The sequence below is a fragment of the Aulostomus chinensis genome, chromosome 8 (genome assembly GCF_037954235.1).
Source record: "Aulostomus chinensis isolate RoL2024-O1b breed Wild chromosome 8, RoL_Achi_v1.0, whole genome shotgun sequence".
NCBI classification, from domain to species: Eukaryota; Metazoa; Chordata; class Actinopteri; order Syngnathiformes; family Aulostomidae; genus Aulostomus; species Aulostomus chinensis.
In genome coordinates this window covers 9,097,044-9,119,121 of record NC_141327.1, presented here as the reverse complement: position 1 = coordinate 9,119,121, position 22,078 = coordinate 9,097,044, and the positions used below count along the sequence as shown (strand labels likewise).

The following is a 22,078-nucleotide window of genomic DNA, read 5'->3' as shown; positions in this document are numbered from 1 at the left end:
CACAGGGGAAAAAAGACACAGGTGGTGCAATAATCAAAGGTGAAACACATAAGGTAATCACGGAAGGGAGCACAGGAAGACAGGACACTAACTACAAAATAAACCAGGAACACGAGACAAGGATCTTGACAAAATCTTTCATATAAAAAAAACTGTCTTCCTCATAAAATCTACCAGATAGCCTTCTTTCAAATCAACAAATCACAAACACCACGGCTGCCAAAATGTGAACCTCGACCAACTAATATATGGCCAATAAATCTGTGCATTCCAACCTCCTGGTTATGAGTACAACTGGGAAAGCCTTAAAACCAAGCACACTTGAATGCCTCACATCAACCAAACTCTTTTAATCATCCATCCATCCATCCATTGTCTTCCACTTATTCCTGTTAAGGGTCACGGGGTGCTGGAGCCTATCCCAGCGGCTACGGGCGAGAGGCGGGATACACCCTGGACAGGTCACCAGTCCATCGCAGGGCCAACATATGGAGACAAACAACCATTCACGCTCACATTCATACCTACGGTCAGTTTAGAGAATTCAATCAGCCTAGTCCCAAGTTGCATGTTTTTGGATGGTGGGAGGAAGCCGGAGTACCCGGAGAGAACCCTTGCAGTCACGGGGAGAACATGCAAACTCCACACAGAAAGATCCTGTGCCCGAGCTGGGACTCGAACCCCAAACCTTCTTGCTGTGAGGCGACAGTGCTGACCACTGCACCACCGTGCCGCCGTCTTTTATTCATTGGACTGCAAATTTAATTAACATAGAGTATCTGTGCACAGCATTATAAATCCTTATACAGCAAGTAAAGCATCACGTCTTCCCGTTCATCCCAGTGCTGCATTATGTAATGTCTAATAAGCCTTTAATGGCATAATATTCATTACCTCCGCCCAGGAGGAAATATTTTTGGTGTTATCTACCAGCAGGATTACATTAACAACGATGTAGCTGATTTTCACCAAACTTGTTGGAAGGACGAAGCGTGGGCCTAGGAAAACCCCTAAAATGGAGTTGGGGATGGCTAACTGAAAAAAGAAATCTTTTTTTGTTCTCTTGCTGAGTACTGACCCTCTGATGACCCTGCACAGTGTGAAAGAGCCACTTCACTGTAGTAGCTACAGACATGTGTGAGTCTCTCAGAGCAATCTTGTCACACACACACACACACACACACACACACACACACACAATTTAACAGTATCTGATGAATTATGATCAACATGCTAGGAGCTGTATTTATAGGGTGTATTTTATTGACATGTTTCTACAAAAATAGACCTCAAGCTTAGAGCCTGCTCTCTCTCTTATCGTAAACAGCTTTGTGCATACATTACCCCCCCCCCAAAAAAAAATACTGTTGGATGCTGAGGTAGCAAACATTTTTTAAAAAAATGCCTAACCCCCACCCTCCCCCCCCCATAGCCAGGTTAATTTAATAAATAATAAACTCAATTTTAGTTTTAGAGTTTTAGATTTATTTCAATAACTTCACTGTCTCAGTCAGCGTGTGTACAGTACTTATTGGTCTAACTTGGAACAATGAAATATACATTCTCAAATAACTGAGGTAACATGTGAACATGACAAAATACAACAGTTTAGCCTTATAGTCTCACAGGCCTTCGTTTAAGAGCTGTTTTTGTAGGTCTATATAGTTGACACTAGTTTTCAAATGCAGACACACTTTGATCCTTTCACAATTGCTATAGTTGATCTAGGGTGACATATAGGAATACTTTTCAAATTAGCAACCTGGATAGGAAGAGAGACATACGGATCTTCTTTGTGAGATGCCTGTAATTGAAAGTGCCAGAGATGTCAGATGATAAGTGCAATGTGTTTTATGGTCAAGTTGGCCATGTTGGCCTCTGTGTGAGGATTTACATGTCCATGTGTTTGTAGACCTGAATGGATGACTGGATATGATAATTGCAGGAATAGAGACTTGTAATAAGCACAGTAAGGTGTGCAGAGATGGTTCTAAACAAAGTTTCCATGGAATTATCAAACATAAAGTCTCCTGTTCATCCACACTGAAATGCTGTCATATTAGTCTAAAGCTCTCTGAAGTCTATAAATGTAGAAATAATAACCATCTATAAATGGACCTGCTGTCACCCAGCCAGCACAGGACAATCAATACCCCCTGATAATGATGTCATTTGCTCACAGTGAACCATCAATAATGACCAGACTGGTGGGTTGCTTAGTGTATGTCCAAAAGTATTTGTATTTATGAGGGATGGACGATAATATTGGCACACTATAATTATCTGCAGATAACATGTAATTATTTTTCAAAAATATGTCAGCTGATTTTCTTTTTCTCTTTGCTCAGTATCAATGATGAAGAAAGAGCAGCAAATATATGACTTAATAGATAACAGTTACGCTTTCTTTTTAGGATATCTTAAAAAACTGCCACAGCCATTTTTTTGAAAAAAAATGTTTTTTGGCAAAATCAACTCCTTATGAAGGGGGTGACATGGCTCAGGGATATAGTGGTCGTCTAGCAACCGAAGGGTTGCTGGTTCAATCCTCACTTCCCTGGTGATCATGTTGAAGTATCTTTGAGCAAGATACCCCTAATTGTTCCTGATGGCCCAGTGATGGATTGGTGAGCCTTCATGGATAAGTGGTATAGAAAGTGGATGGATGGATGGATGGAACTCCTTATGATGTTTTGTCTCCAGTTTTTTGTGTTTTCTGAAAACAACAGAAAAAAATTACTTAGGCGATTATTATAAGAAGGCGACATATGCAAACTGGAAATATCATATAAAGTTTATAGTCACAAATAACCATCTGCAAATGTAAGCTACTGACTGCATTAGTAAATACTGACATATTAAGAATTAGAATTTTTTTTAAAAAAGTCATCTGCTGAATTTACTAGCACTTGCTGTTTAGCATTGTTATTCAGAAGGCTTTGTATAATTTTACTGCAAGAGAAGGATGCAGGAGTGCTTCTTAGTTAGCTGATCCAGAATGACTATTAATAGGAAGTATAGCTGTGTGTGTGTGTGTGTGTTAGGAATTCATTTTGAGATGAGGTCTGAGCTTCTGCTTTATCCAGGGCAAGAGGCACACAGAGTCAAAAAACTGCCTCCAGCCAACTGCCCCCTACATATACACTTTCCCTTGCGTAGACACACACATATACACTATATTCAGCCCTGTGCCTTGGCTTATTCCTCACCCACTTTATCTCCATGTCCTCCAAGATTGGACAGTTGAAACTAGCCTGGCTGTAGTGGATGTCAGCGGGAATTACTCAGTTGCAGACAATTTAATTTCTTTATCTTCAAGCCCCCAGCCCCCAGCCCCCCCCCCCCCCCACACACACACACACACACGTACACTCAGCAGAGAGGGTTTGATACCCACGGAATGCAGACAAGCAAGTCGAGAGACAAGGGAAACAAATTAAATCAGACAGAGGTAAACAATGGGACTGAGAGATAGAGCTTGCCAATAGAATTAAAGAAAAATGGAACAGTTAAGGAGCAGGTAATTATGGTTGATGCAAATTAGAGATGAGAAAATTAATTGACGACATAGCTAATTGTGTCAGTGAGGAAGAGAGGGAGGAAAACAATGTCCAGTCCATCCTCATGCTGCTGTCCAAACAGATTGACACCCGTTTGCTCCTTAAACAATTCCTGTAATGTACCTGAAGGTGGGCAAAGAAGAGTTTAGCAAAGTGAATTATGGCAAGAACCTTGAAAGTGTATGGCTGCTTTGACTTGTTTGTGTGTGTGTGGAGGGGGGGCACTGTATATTAAGTGCATTGTTTACATAAGGCACATACTGACTTTTTTGTGCGTGTCTGCCTCTGCTTGTATGTGTACAGTATATGTATTGATGTATATGTGTGTATGCTCTGAGACGCCTTTGAGACGCAATTGGTTTATCAACCTGCTGCACTGGTACTGCAGTACTACTACTACTACATCACACTACAATTGTTATTCTCCTACTAGAGAACTAATCTGTCACTGAGAACCCTTACGAAATAAAACCAAGAAAAGCTGAGCTGCCCGAAGCGTCCTCTGTGTCCGCCCTCAAGCCATTTGTTCAAGTTTAGGCAGGAACTGATATTAAACCCAAAATAACTTGACAAGGTGCAATTTTAAGTAGCATGGAATAAAAATGAAATGTGCACGCTCAAAATAAATTACATAACCCTTCTGGTTAGCATTACTGTTTCAACTTGGTGGGCCCTTGTTTCTGACTCAAAGTGATGCAAAATATGGCACGAAGTGTAGTTAGCACTGTCGCCTCACAGCAAGAAGGTTCCGGGTTTGAGTCCCGTCTCGGACACTGGATCTTTCTGTGTGGAGTCTCCATGTTCTCCCTGTGCCTGTGTGGGTTCTCTTCGGGTACTCGGGCTTCCTCCCACAGTCCAAAGACATGCAAATGGAGACAAGGCTGATTGGATACTCTAAGTTGACCATCGGTATGACTGTGTGTGGGAATCGTTGTCTGTCTATATATGTTGGCCCTGCAATGGACTGGCGACCCGTCCAGGGTGTACCCCGCCTCTCGCCCGAAAGCCACTGAGATAGGATCCAGCCCCCTCGCAACCATTAATCAGGATAAGCAGAAGAAAATGGATGGATGATAGAACCCATCTGACTATCATGGGTGCACTGGTGTAAAGAGGGGAGTGGTCTGATTGTCTGGTTTTATCTTGATGTAGTGCAAAGGAAAAACAGGTCTTAGGCCAATGACACTGTGTTTTCTGCTGACATTAATGGGGTTTACCTTAATTCAATGAATTCTTCATTTTTAAATTCTTCCAAACAACAATGTGCTGAGGATATGTTACACCCAAAACCTAACTATAATGATAGTGTGCAACTTGTTGCCAAGTGCACACTGACTGAACTCATTTGATAGAGACATGCCCCAAGTCAAGTCAAGTCAATTTTATTTGTATAGCCCCAAATCACAACAAAAGTTATCTCATGACACTTTACAAGTAGAGAGGTATAGTACCACACTCCTTCAATGAATTTACACCCAATGATTCTCCATCAGCAAGCACATCCTGCAACAGTGGCGATGAAAACTTTCCTTTTAACAGGCAGGAATGTCAAGCAGATCCAGGCTCAATGGGAACAGCCATCTGCTTTGACCGGTTGGAGGGAAAGAGAGCAGGAGGGCGGGGCAGAGACAAAGACAGATAATGGAGAAAGACAGATATGCAGGAGGAAAGAGAGGGACAGAGATAAAGAGTGAGAGAAAGGGAAGAGACTGATGGACAGATGGGGACGTGGAGCTATGGGTGGTAATTTGAGCCTCTTCAGGTTTGTAGCTAAGACTCCAGAGAAGGAGATAAGTTAGTAGCACATGAGCATGATATATGTATAACACATACAGGAGGACAGAGGGGAAAGACAGGAGGAGAGAGAAACCCAGTGCACCATGGTACATCCCCAACCATCTAAGCATATCTAAGGGCTAGCCTAAGCCAGACCTAACTAAAAGCTTTACCAAAAAGGCAGGTCTTAAAACTGCTCTATTTTAATCTGACAATTAAGGACACTGTTTTTGTAAGGATAATGTCTAACTTGGGCACACAAACTTGAACTGCAGAATTATGGACACGATACACTCTTGAAGAACTTCCGAGGGAAAAATGATTGCTTACTTTGACAACCACTGAGAAAGATAGCATTCAACATGATTATTATCAATGAGTGCAACTGATTTTATTTGTGGTTTTCATTAGAAAAATACATATTTTAGAGTGTGCCTGTGTATAAGAACATTTTAATGTTTTAGCATTCACTTTTAGCATTGTTTAACATTGTCACAATCTGAATTTCAACATGCTATTTTCACCTCGAGTATTAAATAGTTACACTTTGCTGATAAAGCACTTTGACACTAAAAAATGAAAACAGTATATATTGTACATTGAAAATACAACAAAGCACACAGTACACTCATAACACACACTCTATACATTGCCTTTCATACAACCCAGGTTTCCAACATGAGTCATATTCTGCACCCAAAGGTGACCCTGCAGTGCTGTGCTGTGTTCAGTGATGCCTGTTGTTTACACGTTGGCTTTTCAATGAGTTTATAGTCCACACTGATGACAAATATACCCACCAGCTCTGGGCAGTGCGTGCAGCAACTCTAGATCTGCCATACACTCAGCATGTACTGAAGAAATTCCAAGCTGGTTGTTGTTGGTGCCTCCAAAATCATCAGCTTTACTTTAGGCAAGGCAAGGCAAGGCAAGGCAATTTTATTTGTATAGCCCGTTTTCACAAACAGTTTGTCTCAAAGGGCTTCACATGGCATCATAACAACATCCTCTGCCCTTAGACCCTCACATCGACTGAGGAAAAACTCCATAGAAAACCCTTTTAACAGGGAAAAATCTGAGAAACCTCAGGGTGAGCAACAGAGGAGGGATCCCTCACCCAGGACGGACAGACGTGCAGTAGATGTTGTTACAGACAAGAAAACAGTTTACAATACAAAATGTGGGAAACACGGAAATGTTAATAACAGCTGAAGAAGGAAGCTTCTGGTAGGGGAGGCAGGGAGAGCAAGCCAGCTTGATGGGGGACTAGATGGCAGACTGGTTCATGGAAGGGGAGCGCAGGCCGGTGTAACAGTAGGGAATAAGAGGGGGGGGGGGGGGCGATGCAGGCGGCGGTTGGGGCTCTGGTGGATCTGTGGAAACACAGAGAGACTGCGAGACACCAAGGCCAAACTACAAAGTGCAACAAGTAATGGTAATGACAGTTCCAAAAATGTGCAGGGAGGAGAGGAGGAGAGAGGGGGAGAGGAGAGAAGGGCTCCATGTAACCTGATGTGTCCCCCAGCAGTCTAAGCCTGTAGCAGCATAGCTATCAATGGTTCAGAGCTACCTGAACCAGTCCTAACTGAAGGCTCTGTCATAGAGGAAGGTCTTAAGCCTGGACTTAAACGTAGTTAAAGTGTCTGCCTCTCTGACACATGGAGAGAGCTGGTTCCACAGTAAAGGAGCCCGGTAACTAAAGGCTCTACCTCCCAGTCTGTTTTTATTGATACTGGGAATCACTAAAAGACCTGCATTCTGGGAGCGGAGTGCTCTGGTCGGACAGTAGGGACTAATGAGCTCTTTCAAATAGGATGGAGCTTTATCATTGAGAGCCTTATAAGTTAGCAGAAGGACTTTGAAGTCGATTCTAGATCCTACAGGAAGCCAGTGGAGAGAAGCTAAAGTGGGAGAGATGTGTTCTCTCTTCTTAACTCCCGTCAAAACCCTCGCTGCAGCGTTCTGGACCAGCTGGAGACTCTTTAGAGAGTATTTAGGACATCCTGACAGGAGAGAGTTGCAGTAGTCCAGCCGAGAAGTGATAAATGCATGCACCAGTTTTTCAGCATCACTCTGGGAAAGGATAAGGGGAGCAATTGAAGGCAGGCTGGATCTGTGGCCCGCCTTTCAACACTCATACACACACACACACACACACACACAAACACACGCACACACACACACGCGCACACACACACACACACACACACACACACACACACCTCTCAACATAGTTTAAAAGCTTTACCAAGGCTTTTACACCACACCAGATCAATAAATATGCTCTAAGAAAGCGTTATTGCCTCTATTTTGAGAACATTTATTTGAGATTACCAGTTGAGGAGGTAAATTTGAAGCAATGAACCCAATGTGTACAGCAAGTGACCTGCAGGGCGAGAGAGCACAGACAACTCCAGGGAAGAAGTTTAGGTTAATGGATGCAATGATACATGTGAATGTTATGGATAAAGATGGACAGAAACAAAGAGGAGAAAAATCAGTGCATCATGGGAGTCCCCCAGTAGTCTAAGTCTATAGCAGCATAAACTAGGAGCTGGCCCAGGATAAGCATAACTGGCCCTAACTATAAGCTAAATCAAAAAGGAAGGTTTTAGACCTACTCTTAAATGTAGACAGGGTATCTGCCCCCAGACAGAAACTGGAAGATGATTCCACAGTAGTGGAGCCTGATAAATGAAGGCTCTGCCTCCCATTCTACCTACAGAGACACTCGGAACCACAAGCAGATCTGCATGCAGGGAGTTTAGAGCTCTGGTCGGTTCATGAGGAACTCTTTAAGAGCCTGATCATTAAGAGCTTTAAAAGTGAGGAAAAAGGACTTTCAACTCTATTCTGGATTTTACTGGAAGCCAGTGCAGCGAAGCTAAGACAGGATACAGTCTCTCTTCCTAGTTCCTGTCAATACGCAGGCAGCTGCATTCTGGAGAAGCTGCTGAATCTTTAATAAATTGTTAGTGCAGCCTGATGATAAAGAATTGCAGTAGTCCAGCCTAGAAGTAACAAATGCATGGACTAGATTTTCTGCATCACCTTGACACAGAATGTTTCTCATTTTTGAGATAGTTCGTGGATGGAAAAAAATGCAGTTCTTGAACTTTGTTAAATGTAGGAATTGAAGGACAAATCCAGATCAAATATAACTCTGAGGTTCTTAACAGTGCTGCTGGAAACCATAGAAATGCCATCCAGAGCAGTAATATCACTTGATAAAGTGTCTCTAAGGTGTTTGGGACCATGGCACAATAACTTCTGTGTTATCAGTGTTTAACAGAAAAAAATTATAAGTCATCTAGGCCTTTATGTCCTTAAAGCATGCTTGTAGTTTAGACAACTGTTGGCCTTCATCTACCTTTATTGATAAATAAAATTGAGTATCTTCTGCGTAACAACTGAAATTTATGGAGTGTTTCAGAATAATATGACCTAAAGGAAGCATATATAAAAGAGAATATTATCGGCCCAAGCTCTGAACCTTGGGGAACACCATGTTTAACTTTGTTTGCAAAGAAGATTTATCATTAACATGTACAAACTGAAATCGACCAAATAAATACTATTTAAACCAGTTTAGTGCCAATCCCTTAATGCCAATTGAATGCTCAAATCTCTGCAGAAGGATTATATGGTCAATTGTGTCAAAGGCAGCACTAAGGACAGGACAAGTACAGACACAAAGCTATTATCTGCTGAAATTAAAAGGTTGTGAGTTATTTTTACCAGTGCTGTCTCTGTGATGGGCTCTAAAACCAGAATGAAAATCCTCAAATAAACTATTGTTATGAAGGAAGTCACACAGCTGATTAGCAACTGCTTTCTCCAAGATTTTAAAGAGAAAGGGGAGGTTGGATATGGTCTATGGTTGGCAAAAAAAACAAAACCGCAGGGTCTACAGTCGGCTTTTTAAGCAGTGGTTGAATTCCAACAAACTTTAAGGACTTTGTTACATAATCTGTTTCTAAAGACTAGAGGTGTGAGCTGAGGGAAAGACTTCCTTAAGAACCCTAGTAGAATTGAATCTAAGAGACAGGTTGAAAGTTTTGATGAGGTAATCATTGTATTAAGTTCTGTAATGTTAATTTGATAAAAGTGGTCTAAATAAATATGTGGTTTAACAGCAGTTTCTGTGCTAGTACTGAGTCCATCCATCCATCCATCCATTTTCTACCGCTTATCCTGTTAAGGGTCGTGGGGGCCTGGAGCCTATCCCTTTGAGTATAGCCTATAGCCTATAGTATATAGGCTATATTGTATATAGCCTATATATTATATTGCCTATATATATATATAGCCTATATAGTATATTGGCACTATAGCCTATAGTATAGCCTATAGCCTTTGAGTGTGAGGCGGGGTTCACCCTGGATGGGTCACCAGTCCATCACAGGGCCAACACATATAGACAGACAACAATCACACTCATAACCATGCCTACAGTCAATTTAGAACATTCAATTTGCCTAGTCCCCATTTGCATGTCTGTGGACTGTGGGAGGAAGCCAGAGTACCCGGAGATGCAGGCACGGGGAGAACATGCAAACTCCACACAGAAAACGCCTGTACCCGAGACGAGGCTCAAACCCAGAACCTCCTTGCTGTGAGATGACAGTGATAACCACTGCACCACTGTGCCAACTGTGTACTGGGTTTACAGGTAAATTAGATTCTATTGAGGGAAGGAGCTGATTAATTTTACCCCTAATAGTTAATATTTTGTCATTCAAAAAACTGGTCACCACTGAGAGCTGAAGGAATACAGGGGTCTACAGAGTTATGACTGTCAGTTTAGCAAGGGTGCTGAAAAGAAACCTGGGACTGTTTTTATTTTCCTCTATTAGGGATGAATGCGGCTCTGGCATTACTGAGGACCTACATTTCAAGACAGTTCTGCCAAGCTAAACGTGATTCATTGTGCTCAGTGAAGCGCCATATTCAGAGCTGTTCGCTATTGTTAAATTATCTTTTTTAAAAAGGTGCAATAGTGTGTCGATTTTTTCGTAGTGAACCTGCAGTATTATCGATGTGATCAATCTCAAAATGGCTACACTCAGAATAAGGGATCTCTGTTGTAGTGAGACATGGTATCATTAGCTCACCACTGTAGTCTCTTCCACTTCTCACCTGCTCTGACAGCAACTTGCAACTGTTTCAAGCCAGAAAATTTTCAAGCAAATTAAGATACTCACATCCCTGCCAGATCAATGTCAGTCATACATTCCATTTCTGGGTTTAAACTGATAATTGTGACCGTAAACATTTTGGAAACTTAAGTTTTTTCAAACTTAAAACAGGTAGCCCCATCTCTTACCAAAGCTTACTTTTGTAAGAGATGCACAATAACAGCAACCCCTAGCAAAGAGAGATAGCTGCTGATGTGACCAAGCAGTGTGGGTTCCAGACATGTTAACGCAATGACCAGTAGCTGGAACTTCTGTTTCCTCCTCTCACAAGTCAAAAGCAGAACAAACTCCTGCCTTGTGGCAACTCTGAGAGAACACAATTCCTCAAATAAGGACAACTTTAACATCATGATGTTACAATGAGGCAGGGCTCAGTGTTGACGACTATCATCCATGATCAATAATTGCATCCATCATCTTCTGAAGTCACAAAGAAGTGATGGAGGTGTCAAGACCCGGCTCATAAGCCATGACAAACGATGGCGATATACAGTAGTGGATCAAAAATAGGATATCAATTTATTTAATAAAGAAATTGCAACATAACTATCTTAAGGTATGAGGTGTGTAAATCAGTATCAGTGTGTCTGTAGATGAATGAGTGGAAAATAGTAAGTGTAAAGTGTTGGATGGAGCAACCTAAACCAATAATCAGGCCGAAGCCAACCAAAGGAGGAGTGCGGGCCAGACAGTTGTGGGTCAGGGAGAGGGGCACTGATGGAATTTAAGCAGCGGGTGGCGGCAGTCATGAGCAGCACCTCCGTAGGGGGGGATTGTCGCCACCACCCATGCTGACTCCAAGAGCCTGGAGGGTAAGTGGCAACTCCATTTCTTAAGCAACATTTCCACCTGCTTTGTCACAGATGTAAAGGCAACAAATACACAGAATCAGACATTTAAATAAACCAATACGTTTAATAGAAATTGATCCGTCAACCATGCCGCCGACGTGCAGCACCCCCGCCGGCTCCCGAGCCAGTCCGTCCAGTCATCCGCCAGGACCAGCGGCATTCGGGCCAGCCCGTCCTCACACAGGCGGTCCTACAGTCGCAGGAGGACATAACGGGGATCAATGAGCGGTTCGACCGCCTGATAAATGTTCTGGAACGTTTCGTGGGCAAAATAAATTAATCTGGCTTCATGAATCGTGTAGTCGCTTCTTACCCTTTCACATTGTGGAAATAAAATTCTGGCGTGGGAGGACGGCCGCGCCGGGATCAGCGTCCATCCCTCCGGCCTCTGCGCATCGATGATCTGCACATTGATGGAGTGGAAACCCTTACGATGAACGTAAGCGTGTTCCTCATGGGACGGTGCTCTTATGGCAACATGAGTCAGTGGCTCCGATTACATAGAGAATCCGGCTATTGCTGCAAATTGTGCTTTAATATTGGCCTGTTCAACCGCGCTGTAAGGGAATTTAATGTTCCTGTGGTAGAGGCGGATGATCAGGTCCACCACCAGGGCATGGCCCGGCTGAGGGTCGACTGGCTCACCCCGGAACGGTCCGCCATCTCCCGCTGGAAGGAGCCAGTGGCCAAGAAGCCAAGCGTGCTCAGCACCATTGTCGGCACTGGCACAGCTCGGCTCTTGGCGGTTCTGCGCTGGAGCGCCGGTCGTAGCTCCTCACAAATTTGCAGGAGGATTGCCCGTGGTAGCCGGAACCGGCTCATCAGCCACTTGTCAGAATTGTGGAGCAAGTCTTCCCGCTCCCTGATATGTCACTCCTCTTATTGCACTTTTTTTAACGTTTGCCACGTTCTCCTACAACGCAAGTGCTGCCATTGTTGAAGGTTGCACATTCAGCACAATTGTGAAGGCTCTGTTATAGCTGCTTAAGTAATGCCAACAGGTGTTTGTGTTTGTGTTGATGGCTTTTTTGTGCCTGATGCATGTGCGGTTGTCAAATAATGTCAGTTACCAAACACCGCCACAGGGTATCGCCAACGGACCAAAGTGCAGTCAACACAAGAATCGGCTTTCCGCCAATTTCTATGGCACCTCCTGAGTTTGCGTGAAACTGCTCAAGCATCGATGAACTTTTCACGTTGATACATCTGAACGTGAGCACGGATCCTGGCGGACACAAGTTTTTCTTGCGTAAACAGTGTTGATATAAGAGGCCCCTGGTTACCTCAAGTCCCCATGTCAACCAGGACAGTTTGTAGAATTCTGTCTCGACATGGCCTCCATGGTCGAATCAGTGCCCAGAAACCAGCACTTAACAAAAGGCAATTAAAAAAAAACGTGTTGCATTTGCCAAGGCCCGCAGCCTGCTAAAAGGATGGATGCTGGAAAAGTGTCAGAAGGTGGATTTCTCAGATGAGTCTTGAATTACATCACAGCCGACGCAAATATTGCAGGAGACCTACTGGAGCCTGCATGGATCCAAGATCCAGAAAACAGTTAAGTTTGGTGGCAGAAAAATCATGGTCTGGGGTTACATCCAGTATGGGTGTGTGTGAGAGATTTACAGGGTGGAAGGGAATATCAATAGCCTAAAATATCAAGAAGTATTAGCTACCTCTTACATTCCCAACCATAAAAGGGGTCAAATTTTGCAGCAGGATGGTGCTCCATCACATACTTCCATCTCTACGACCAGTCATCAGACATGAACATCATTGAGCATGTCTGGGGTAGAATGAAAGAGGAAGCATGAAACCAAAGAATCTTGAAGAACTCTGGAAGGCATGTAAGACTGCTTTCTTTGCTATTCCTGATGACTTCATCAATAAATTGTATGAATCATTGTCGAACCGCATGGATGAAGTCCTTCAAACACATGGAAGTCAAACAACATATGAAATATGGATCTCACAGCACCACTACTTAAATTCACTGATGTTATTCAACATATTTTTGTATTTGAAGTAAATTATTTTTTCAATTTTCACATGACTCTCTAGGTGACAAAACTTTTGTCTTGCCAAAATCTGACCTTTCAGTGTTCATTAAATGATCAATCTTTCTTCAGTGAAGCAAAGTTATTTTTGTATATTAAACATCATTTGGGAGGGTTTTCGCTTTCATATGAGCCATTTTTAAAACCAATGGATTCATTAAAAGTCAGATTATAAGCTTTTGTACCTTCAAAATGGATGTGAAAACTTTTGTCAGGGACTGTGTGTGTGTATATATATGCCCATAATGAAACAGTGTCCATCAGACTAAGTAACCTTTAATAATTTGCAAGCAGAAGCAGTTTCATGTCCATAACTGCACTACACAATCATACAGCTAGATGAGTCGATAAAACAGCATCCACCAGATTAACAGGTTTACAGGCTCTGAAACAAGCAAACATGAAGTGCTTATAACAGGTTCACATCCATAGATGTTAAAGGTAAAATCTATGAATCCAAATAAACAAGAATGGAACCTGTTAAATCATTAGAAATGTAATATTACTTTTTTATGGGTGTAGCACCTCCACAACCAAATTATCTTGCGACATTTTACAAGTAGAGTGGGTCTTGCACTTCACTCCTTCAATTAATTCTCCCCCATCATTTCTCCTTGTACATTAACATACTTTCAACCAGGCGTAACTTCCCTTATTCAACCATCCTCTAAGTAAGCCTCTAAGAAGACAGTTTATAGTTATAAACATGGACCATTTTTGTTCTTGAGGCTTTTCCAATCTGCCTTTTGCATTCTTCAGGTTTCTGAGCATAGCCAAAAGGTTCCTGTTAAATCTTTCCACCTGGCCATTCCCCTGTGGGTGGTAAACTGTAGTCCTGGACCCTGTAACTCCACTGTTTTCCTCTAGATTAACAAATTGCTTCTTTTCAAATTCCTTACCCTGGTCATTATGCAGTCTTATTGGAAAACCAAACCTTAGCACAAAATCTCTGAATATTCTGTTTGTGGCTGCAGCCAGAATATATTCATATCCCCCCTTAAAATTTTCCAGTTGCAAGAAATCTGTGGAAAACAGCTTGAAAGGATGTGTGGTGATGATGTTTGTTAGTGGAGCCCCGGATGGTTTGTTCGGACACTTGTTTTTCAGATGTGATATAATGCTCAATATCCTTTTGCATGTGCAGCCAGTAAAAGTGGTCTCTAATGAGGTTTACAACCCTCACTGTTATCCTCAGCTAAAGCAGTAGAAATGGTCATGGGACAATGCCAGGGGGCAATCTTGCGAATTGAAAGTCACAGCCTGAGTTACACTGTTCATCACATCTGTTTAACTAGTCCTCCAAGTACTTTTTTTAACCTCTTTGTGATGTGGCTTAGGTACTGATATGTATGACTGCTTTACAGATGTGGGGACACTGAGGCGAATCTTGAGCTGTCGTGAGGGAATGGTGCCAATGTCATGTTCATCCTTTGCAAAAGCGCCATATTCCTCCCTTAGAAGCTGTTTGACCTGCTGCTGTTGTGCCAGGGGAAGGTGACTGAGGAGAACTTGAGAGTCCCATCGATTTTCAACTGAACACAGGTGTGTAATATAATGTACCATCAATACATAATCATTCAGTCATCTGATTGAGGACTTAAACTGAAAGGCCCTGCAAGATGCTGCACACAATGGCAGACATGCTCCTTAGTTTTATTTTCTCATATCAAGCTAGACAACTTTGTGGGCAGTCTCCTGGGCCATCTAAAAATTCAAAAAGCCTGTATACGGCGCGGGGTCAGCTATTTCAAATTCTAATAAGGATAGTGGCACAAACCTGTGTGTGTGTGTGTGAGTGTGTGTGTGAGTATGTATTTGTGCATGCGTGTGTCTCTGTGTGTATTGGTTCCCTGTAGATTGTCTTCAATATGCAAAGTGATAGGAGTGAGTAGGGAATATATGCATTAATGTATTAATATATACATTAGCCTCCTGCTTGTCTCTGGAATAGTGGACAAGCCCAAGAAGGGAAATGGATGCTATCTGGGTGGACTGTGTTCTCTCTGCCAGCAGCACCATGTCCACTGTCTGGTTTGATGGTGAAGGATGCAGGACATGTGATCTGGCAGCCCTGACACACCTGACACTTGTTTAAACATGGGTACTAGAGAGGAACCTGAAGCATCTTGGCAGAAACAATGGCGGAGATGTGGGATGGCTATCAGCGGAGAGATTTGTGTTTCGACGCAAACAAGCTCGCTAACAAGAAAAGATAGCAAGAAGTATAAGCGTTGTCTAACTTCTTTATGCATTGAAGTCATCCTAATGATATAAAACTAATATAAAACTATAATAAAATCAACTGTGAAGAGAATGAGCTCATAGTGATCACTACCAGTTGAGCTGAACATCTCCCGACCCGAGTCCTCTCAACACGGTAAGCGGTACAGTTGTCTGTATATTGTGCTACATTTGTATAGCGTAAGCATCTTTGTTACTTTACTTGCAGGAATAAGGAAAAGTTAGATACACTGAATATGATTTGATCTTTTCCACCATTACCTGCATTCCAAATATTGTGGTGATGTATAGTTTAGGTGCCCTAAATACCCCTATATTTTCCAGTGAGACATTGCCACCCCAAAATGATTGCTTAACTATTCCACCAACAGAAAATTTCCTGGCTCAGCCAATTGGCAGAAAGTATTGCTATTTCCATCAGGGGACCAGTGTTTGATTGGTGGAGGGAAAGGTGCTTGTAAAAATGTGGCAGACAATAATTAAGACTTAATTTACTTCCAACAGGAAGTTGATACATACATATAGCGAGTCATTAACATAAGGAATTTTTTTGAGGTCAGATTGTAGGAAGTCAGAAGTTATACAGTGTAAAATATAATCAGCATAGCATGTACATATGTATGTTTGTTAATATATGTCTGTTTAAGAAGGCAGAATGTTGTGGGAAATCAGAGGGAGTTAAAATTGTCATGTAAGCAACAGTAGCAGGTACTGTATGATAGCAAAGAAGTTATCATAATGCATTCGCAGCTTCTTGTGCATGTGAATAATGTTACATCACAAATTAGGGATTTTTCCTGAGTTGTCCTAAAAAACATGCCAGGACAAAATTATACTTAATGAATATAAGTACTGAGCTTTAAAGGATGAATATTTCTTTCATCAAACTGCCCCTTTCACCTTTCTTTTCTGAAAGCAAAATCCATCAAGGGCATTTAAGAAGCAGTAAATTACTTCCCTGTCCCTACTGAAAAGAGAAACAGAGCAAGAGAAAGAGATATAGAGATAGACAGAGAGAGAGAGAGAGAGACTTATAAAGAGCCAAAGCTTTATTGCAGCGTAAATCCTCCCTGATGAACAAAACCCAACACCTCTCAGCAATACATAAACCACTCGATGCTCACACATACATACACAGGAAGAGAATCTTGTAAATCTGTGGTCCCGCAGGAATGTTTGAGTGCTACTCCAGGGGTTTTGGGAGGAGGTGACAACAGAGTTCCAGGATTGAAGAATAGGTGAACAATTCTCCAAATTGCTGTTAAAATGTTACATTAACATTGGAAGGCCCCAATTAAGGATATAATTCTTCACAGCCCTAAATTACCTCTAGTACAGAGGCAGACCCCATCAAGTCAATACAACAGAGATTACTTGTGAAACCGAAGTCAGGTTCAACAGATGTGGCCCCTTAAAAAAGGCCAGGGTAAAATTAGATTTGGGACCAGGCTTGAGTGTGACTAAAAGCTAGGATTAGAGAATGTAGTATTAAGGAATAGGATCAAAGGATGATTGTTTGAATGGAATGTGTGTGCAGGGGCAGAAAGGTTGATCATAGTGCAGAGTTGAGTGATTTAAAACCTAGTGAAATCAACAAAAAATTAACAGAAGCATTCAGGTGGTCAGGTGGTTAGGGGGAAAAAATCCTGTTATCAGGACATGTGATGTTGATGTATCTGTTGGATGAAAGTTAAGACAAAATATTCTCTTTACTGTCCCTGAATGGTGATCCATTTCAAATTTTTGATTTGGAATCAACTGCATCATGATACTCAGTGCAATGCAGGATAACAGTATAGCTGTTGTAAATATGTTCAGTCTTAACAGACTGTCAAAAAGAATTTAATACATTACAATCATGAAAATAGAGAGGGGTCAGTGCAAAATGACCTTCCACCTCCCTGAACAATGCAACGAACTTGGCTAACCAACCACTCACACTATGTCATGCAAACCAAGAAGGGTAGGAGTAAAGCAAACATAGAAAAGTAAAGCAATGCAGAATGGTGTAATAAAAATAAAGACTGGGGTCTTGTAATGTGCCAGCTGTTTTTTGTTTGTTTGTGCTTTTCTATGTTAACAAGACACATTTCTTGAAAATGCTGTATAAAATATTGAGAAATTTGACATTAACACTAACCTTGTACTCCCCAATGTAATAGTCAATACACACACTCAACCAAATGCATATCAGTGAAATGAATAGAGGTGCTCCTGGTAGAAATCTTGATAAAGAACACGGACAACAGTAATATAATTTCCATGTTTTGTTTTGTTTTTTTTATCTCTACATGTCCATACCCAGGGATATGTGCATATCAATTAAATGCAGAGTTGAGGAAGTGTGCTTGTTGTGACCTTGCAGACCACAAACCTATATACAGGAGTAGATTTTGGCAAAAAGGAAAATATATAGTGTTAAAAAGAAACAGCTAGTCAGTGACTGCCTTAGTATCATGAGAGATAACCCTGTTTGTGGTTGAAAAGAATGGACGTTAAATGATTGTGAAAAGAGAATTATTGTATATAATAAAATGTATGGAGAAAAAAATATCCGTAAGGAAAATATTCTGAAGATAACCATAATCCAGCAGTTCTGGACAGATGTAAGAGTCCCTATGATTATCGTCAACTTTTCCACCTTGTTAAAGAACAATAATGGCCAGCTCAAGATCTTCCAGACCCATCTCTTGACCCTTTATGACCCCCATTAACCTATGCAATGCTGTTAATCTTAACTGTTGTTGATATCTATGTAAACTGCAGGACAAACCAAAAACCCCCATAGTGGCATTTGAAAAGAATTTTTATAACAGCAGCAAGGAAGTCAACCATTACCAAATACCCCTACAGAGTAAGACAAGTACTGAGAAGTCAGCTAAACGGTAAGAAAAAGGTCCAAGCCATAAACATGTACACACTGCCGGTTATCAGATAACCTGCTGGGATCATAAAATGGCCAAAGGAGAAGATAGAAGCCACAGACATCAAGACCAGAAAGCTCCTTACCATGCACGGAGGGTTTCACCCTAACTCCAGCATCCTGAGGCTGTACACTAATTGGAAAGAGGGAGGACGAGGACGAGTGAGCATCAGAGCCACTGTCCAGGATGAAATATCAAAAAGCCAAGAGGACATCAAGAAGATGGCCTGTCAGGATGAGCTGCTCAGTGAATGCCACAAGACGTGTACTCACCAACCTCAACGCAAATGTTTTTTGCGCGTTAAGATGACGTGTGAAGTCTATGTAGAGAGGTGGATAAACACAAATTGTGTGTATACTTGCTGGGTGGAGCGAATGATGCGAATAACGCAATGCAAATGGCGCAAATTTTGCGACACAAATTTTGCATATTCGCGTCAACATGCAAGTTGAAAATATTCGCTGTGTTGTGTTGAGAGAACCTACCAGTGTTGAGATTCCCCTGGTGTCAGTGACGTCACTGACGTCAATGGTCCTGGCACCTGTAGTTTCGTCCATCCGTGATATCCTGGCTCCGATCCTCGCCAACATGTCATTGAACTGGGCCCTCGTCAGCCTGAAGTACCGCTGGAAATGGCCGTTGTCCAGGCACATTTCCTGGAGAGAGCGGTGAAATTCACCCAGCTGTGTGCTCCTCCAGATTATGCCATGGATCCAGGTACGACCGAGTTTGGTTTTCCACTGTATCTGGGACTTCCACAACAGGAACAAGCCAGCAACGGCTATAACGTCAGCCATGGTAGATGATGGAAAGAAATGGTGGAAATAAATTCTCCTCACGGGGGAAGGAGTTTGCATGAATGACGCGAATAAAAATAAATGATCCAGCTGTCAAATTCTCACAAATTAAGTGACGGACAAGCCACTACATGCCATGTTCAACTGCAAGATTGAGGAAGTGGCTGATGTCAAGAAAACCTATCAATGGCTGGAACATGCTGGACTGAAAGACGGCACAGAGGAACTCATCATGGCAGCACAAGAGCAGGCCCTAAGCACGAGTCATAGAGGCCAAGGTCTACCACACCAGATCAGACCCAATGTGAGGGCTGTGTAAGGATTGCCCTGAGACAGTCAAACACATAGTTGTGGGTGTAAGATGGTCGCTGCAAAAGCGTACATTGAGAGGCACAACCAAATGGTGGGGATAGTGTACAGAAACATGCGTACCCAGTATGGACTAGAAGTACCAAATCCCAAAGGGACATACCAATAAAAGTGGCCGTGAACAGCAGGGCTAAGGTGCTATTGGATTGCAGCTTCCAGACTAACAAACAGCAACTGGTGAACCAACCAGACAGACATAATAGTGGTGGACAAACAGCAGAAAGGGGGCAGCAGTGTATAAATGGCAGACAAATTATGTTTATTTGTGTTTCTGAGGTGCTTCTATTTGTTCATTCAGATTCATTTTTAGCTGTGCTTTTATTTTAAAACAGCATGATCCTGCCACTGTGTATAGTAATATGACTTTTATTTGAAAGGACTTTTCTTCTTCATATGTTTTAATCACAAAGTTCCTTTCACCGCGAGGTGTGGCCACGTGCACGGCTATAGGTTCGGCCATATGTCAGTAATGTTCAGAGTGTAGAAGCAAAAGGATGTTGGTCAAGAAGGAGGTTAATGAAGACACCTCGCATTTAAGTTAGCGGCCTTGGAAGGCAATACAAGGTACATGTGTGTGTTTGTACGGGTGTAAATGCCGTACATAAATGAATGTAAAGGAAGTGCTTGTAATTGACTTTGTATGTGTGACAGTTAAAATTGATTTTATTTATTTTGTCAAATTCATGTGATTTATATTTGATGACCTAGTTGTGAATTTACAGTAAATGTTCACATATTTTGTTTGTTTATTTGTAGTTTTCACGGTGCACTCACAGATCCACCAACAATAAACGCACCTGTAAAGAAACTCATCGTCTGGCGTATATAACCCAAGGGACAGCTATAGTGAAAACTTGTCACTGAAACGGTCCTACCATTCCCACAAAGAAGCTGATATCATCACATCCAACGTGCAGCTACCTACCTGCTAACAGCCAGCGACTACACTCGCATTATCTCCTGTAACCAGGCAAGATTAAAATGGACAGAATGCTTAACGATTGGAAATTGTTGAACATTTAAAATCACTTGCACATTATGATAATTGATATCTGTCTCAGAAACGGTTTAAAGAGTGAAACACTTTAGTCAAGTCAAGTAAAGTCAATTTTATTTGTATAGCGCCAAATCACAACAGAAGTTATCTCATGACACTTTACAGGTGAGCAGGTCTAGTACCACGCTCCTTCAATGAATTTACACCCAACAATTCTCCATGAGCAAACACATCCTGCAACAGCGGCAACGAAAACCTTCCTTTTAAAAGGCAGGAACGTCGAGCAGATCCAGGCTCAATAGGTACGGCCTTCTGTTTTGACCAGTTGGGGGGAAAGAGAGCAAGAGAGTGGGGCAGAGACAAAGACAGATAATGAAGGAAGACAGATATGCAGACGGAAAGAGTGGGACAGAGATAAAGAGAGAGAGAAAAGGAAGAGACTGATGGACAGACGGGGACGTGAGCAGGTGGAGCTACGGGTGGCAGCTTGAGCCTCTTCAGGTCTGCAGCCTCCTCCAGCAGTACCCGGGATCTGGGATGAGGGGAGCCTGAAGGCTACAGAGAAGAAGATGTGTTATATGTATGAGTATGATTTATGTATGACAAATATAGGAGGACAGAGAGGAATCGAGAGAAGCCCAGTGCACCATGGGAGATCCCCCAGCAGCCCAAGCCTATAGCAGCATATCTAAGGGCCAGCCTAAGCAGCCCAACTATAAGCCTGATCAAAAAGGAAGGTCTTAAGTCTACCCTTAAAGGTCAAGAGGGTGCCTGCATCCCGGACCGAAACTGGGAGACGGTTCCACAGGAGCGGAGCGTGATAGCTGAAGGCTCTGGCTCCCAGTCTACTTTTAGAAACTCTAGGAACCACCAGTAACCCTGCATCCTGGGAGCGAAGGGTTCTAGCTGGATAATAGGGGACTATGAGCTCTGTCAAATATGAAGGTGCCTGATGGTTGAGGACTTTGTATGTTAGAAGGAGAATTTTGAATTCTATTCTAAATTTGACAGGGAGCCAATGCAGAGAGGCCAGTACTGGAGAGACATGGTCTCTTCTACTAGTTCTCGTCAACACGCGGGCAGCAGCATTTTGGACCAGCTGGAGAGTCTTTAGGGACCTACTGGTGCTGCCAGATAGGAGGGAATTGCAGTAATCCAGCCTGGAAGTGACAAAGGCATTGACTAGTTTTTCTGCATCCTTTTGAGACAGGATGTGTCTGATCCTAGCAATGTTTCGTAAATGAAAGAAAGCAGTCCTAGAAATTTGCTTAATGTGGGCATGAAAGGACAAATCCTGATCAAAGAGAACTC

At 42.3% G+C, this 22,078-nt stretch overlaps 1 pseudogene; it reads left to right on the top strand.

Annotated features, from left to right (window-relative positions):
* LOC147257017 (uncharacterized) overlaps window positions 1–19,879 on the top strand; it is a 221,177-nt pseudogene extending 201,298 nt beyond the window's left edge.
* The last annotated feature ends 2,199 nt before the right edge of the window (window positions 19,880–22,078 follow it).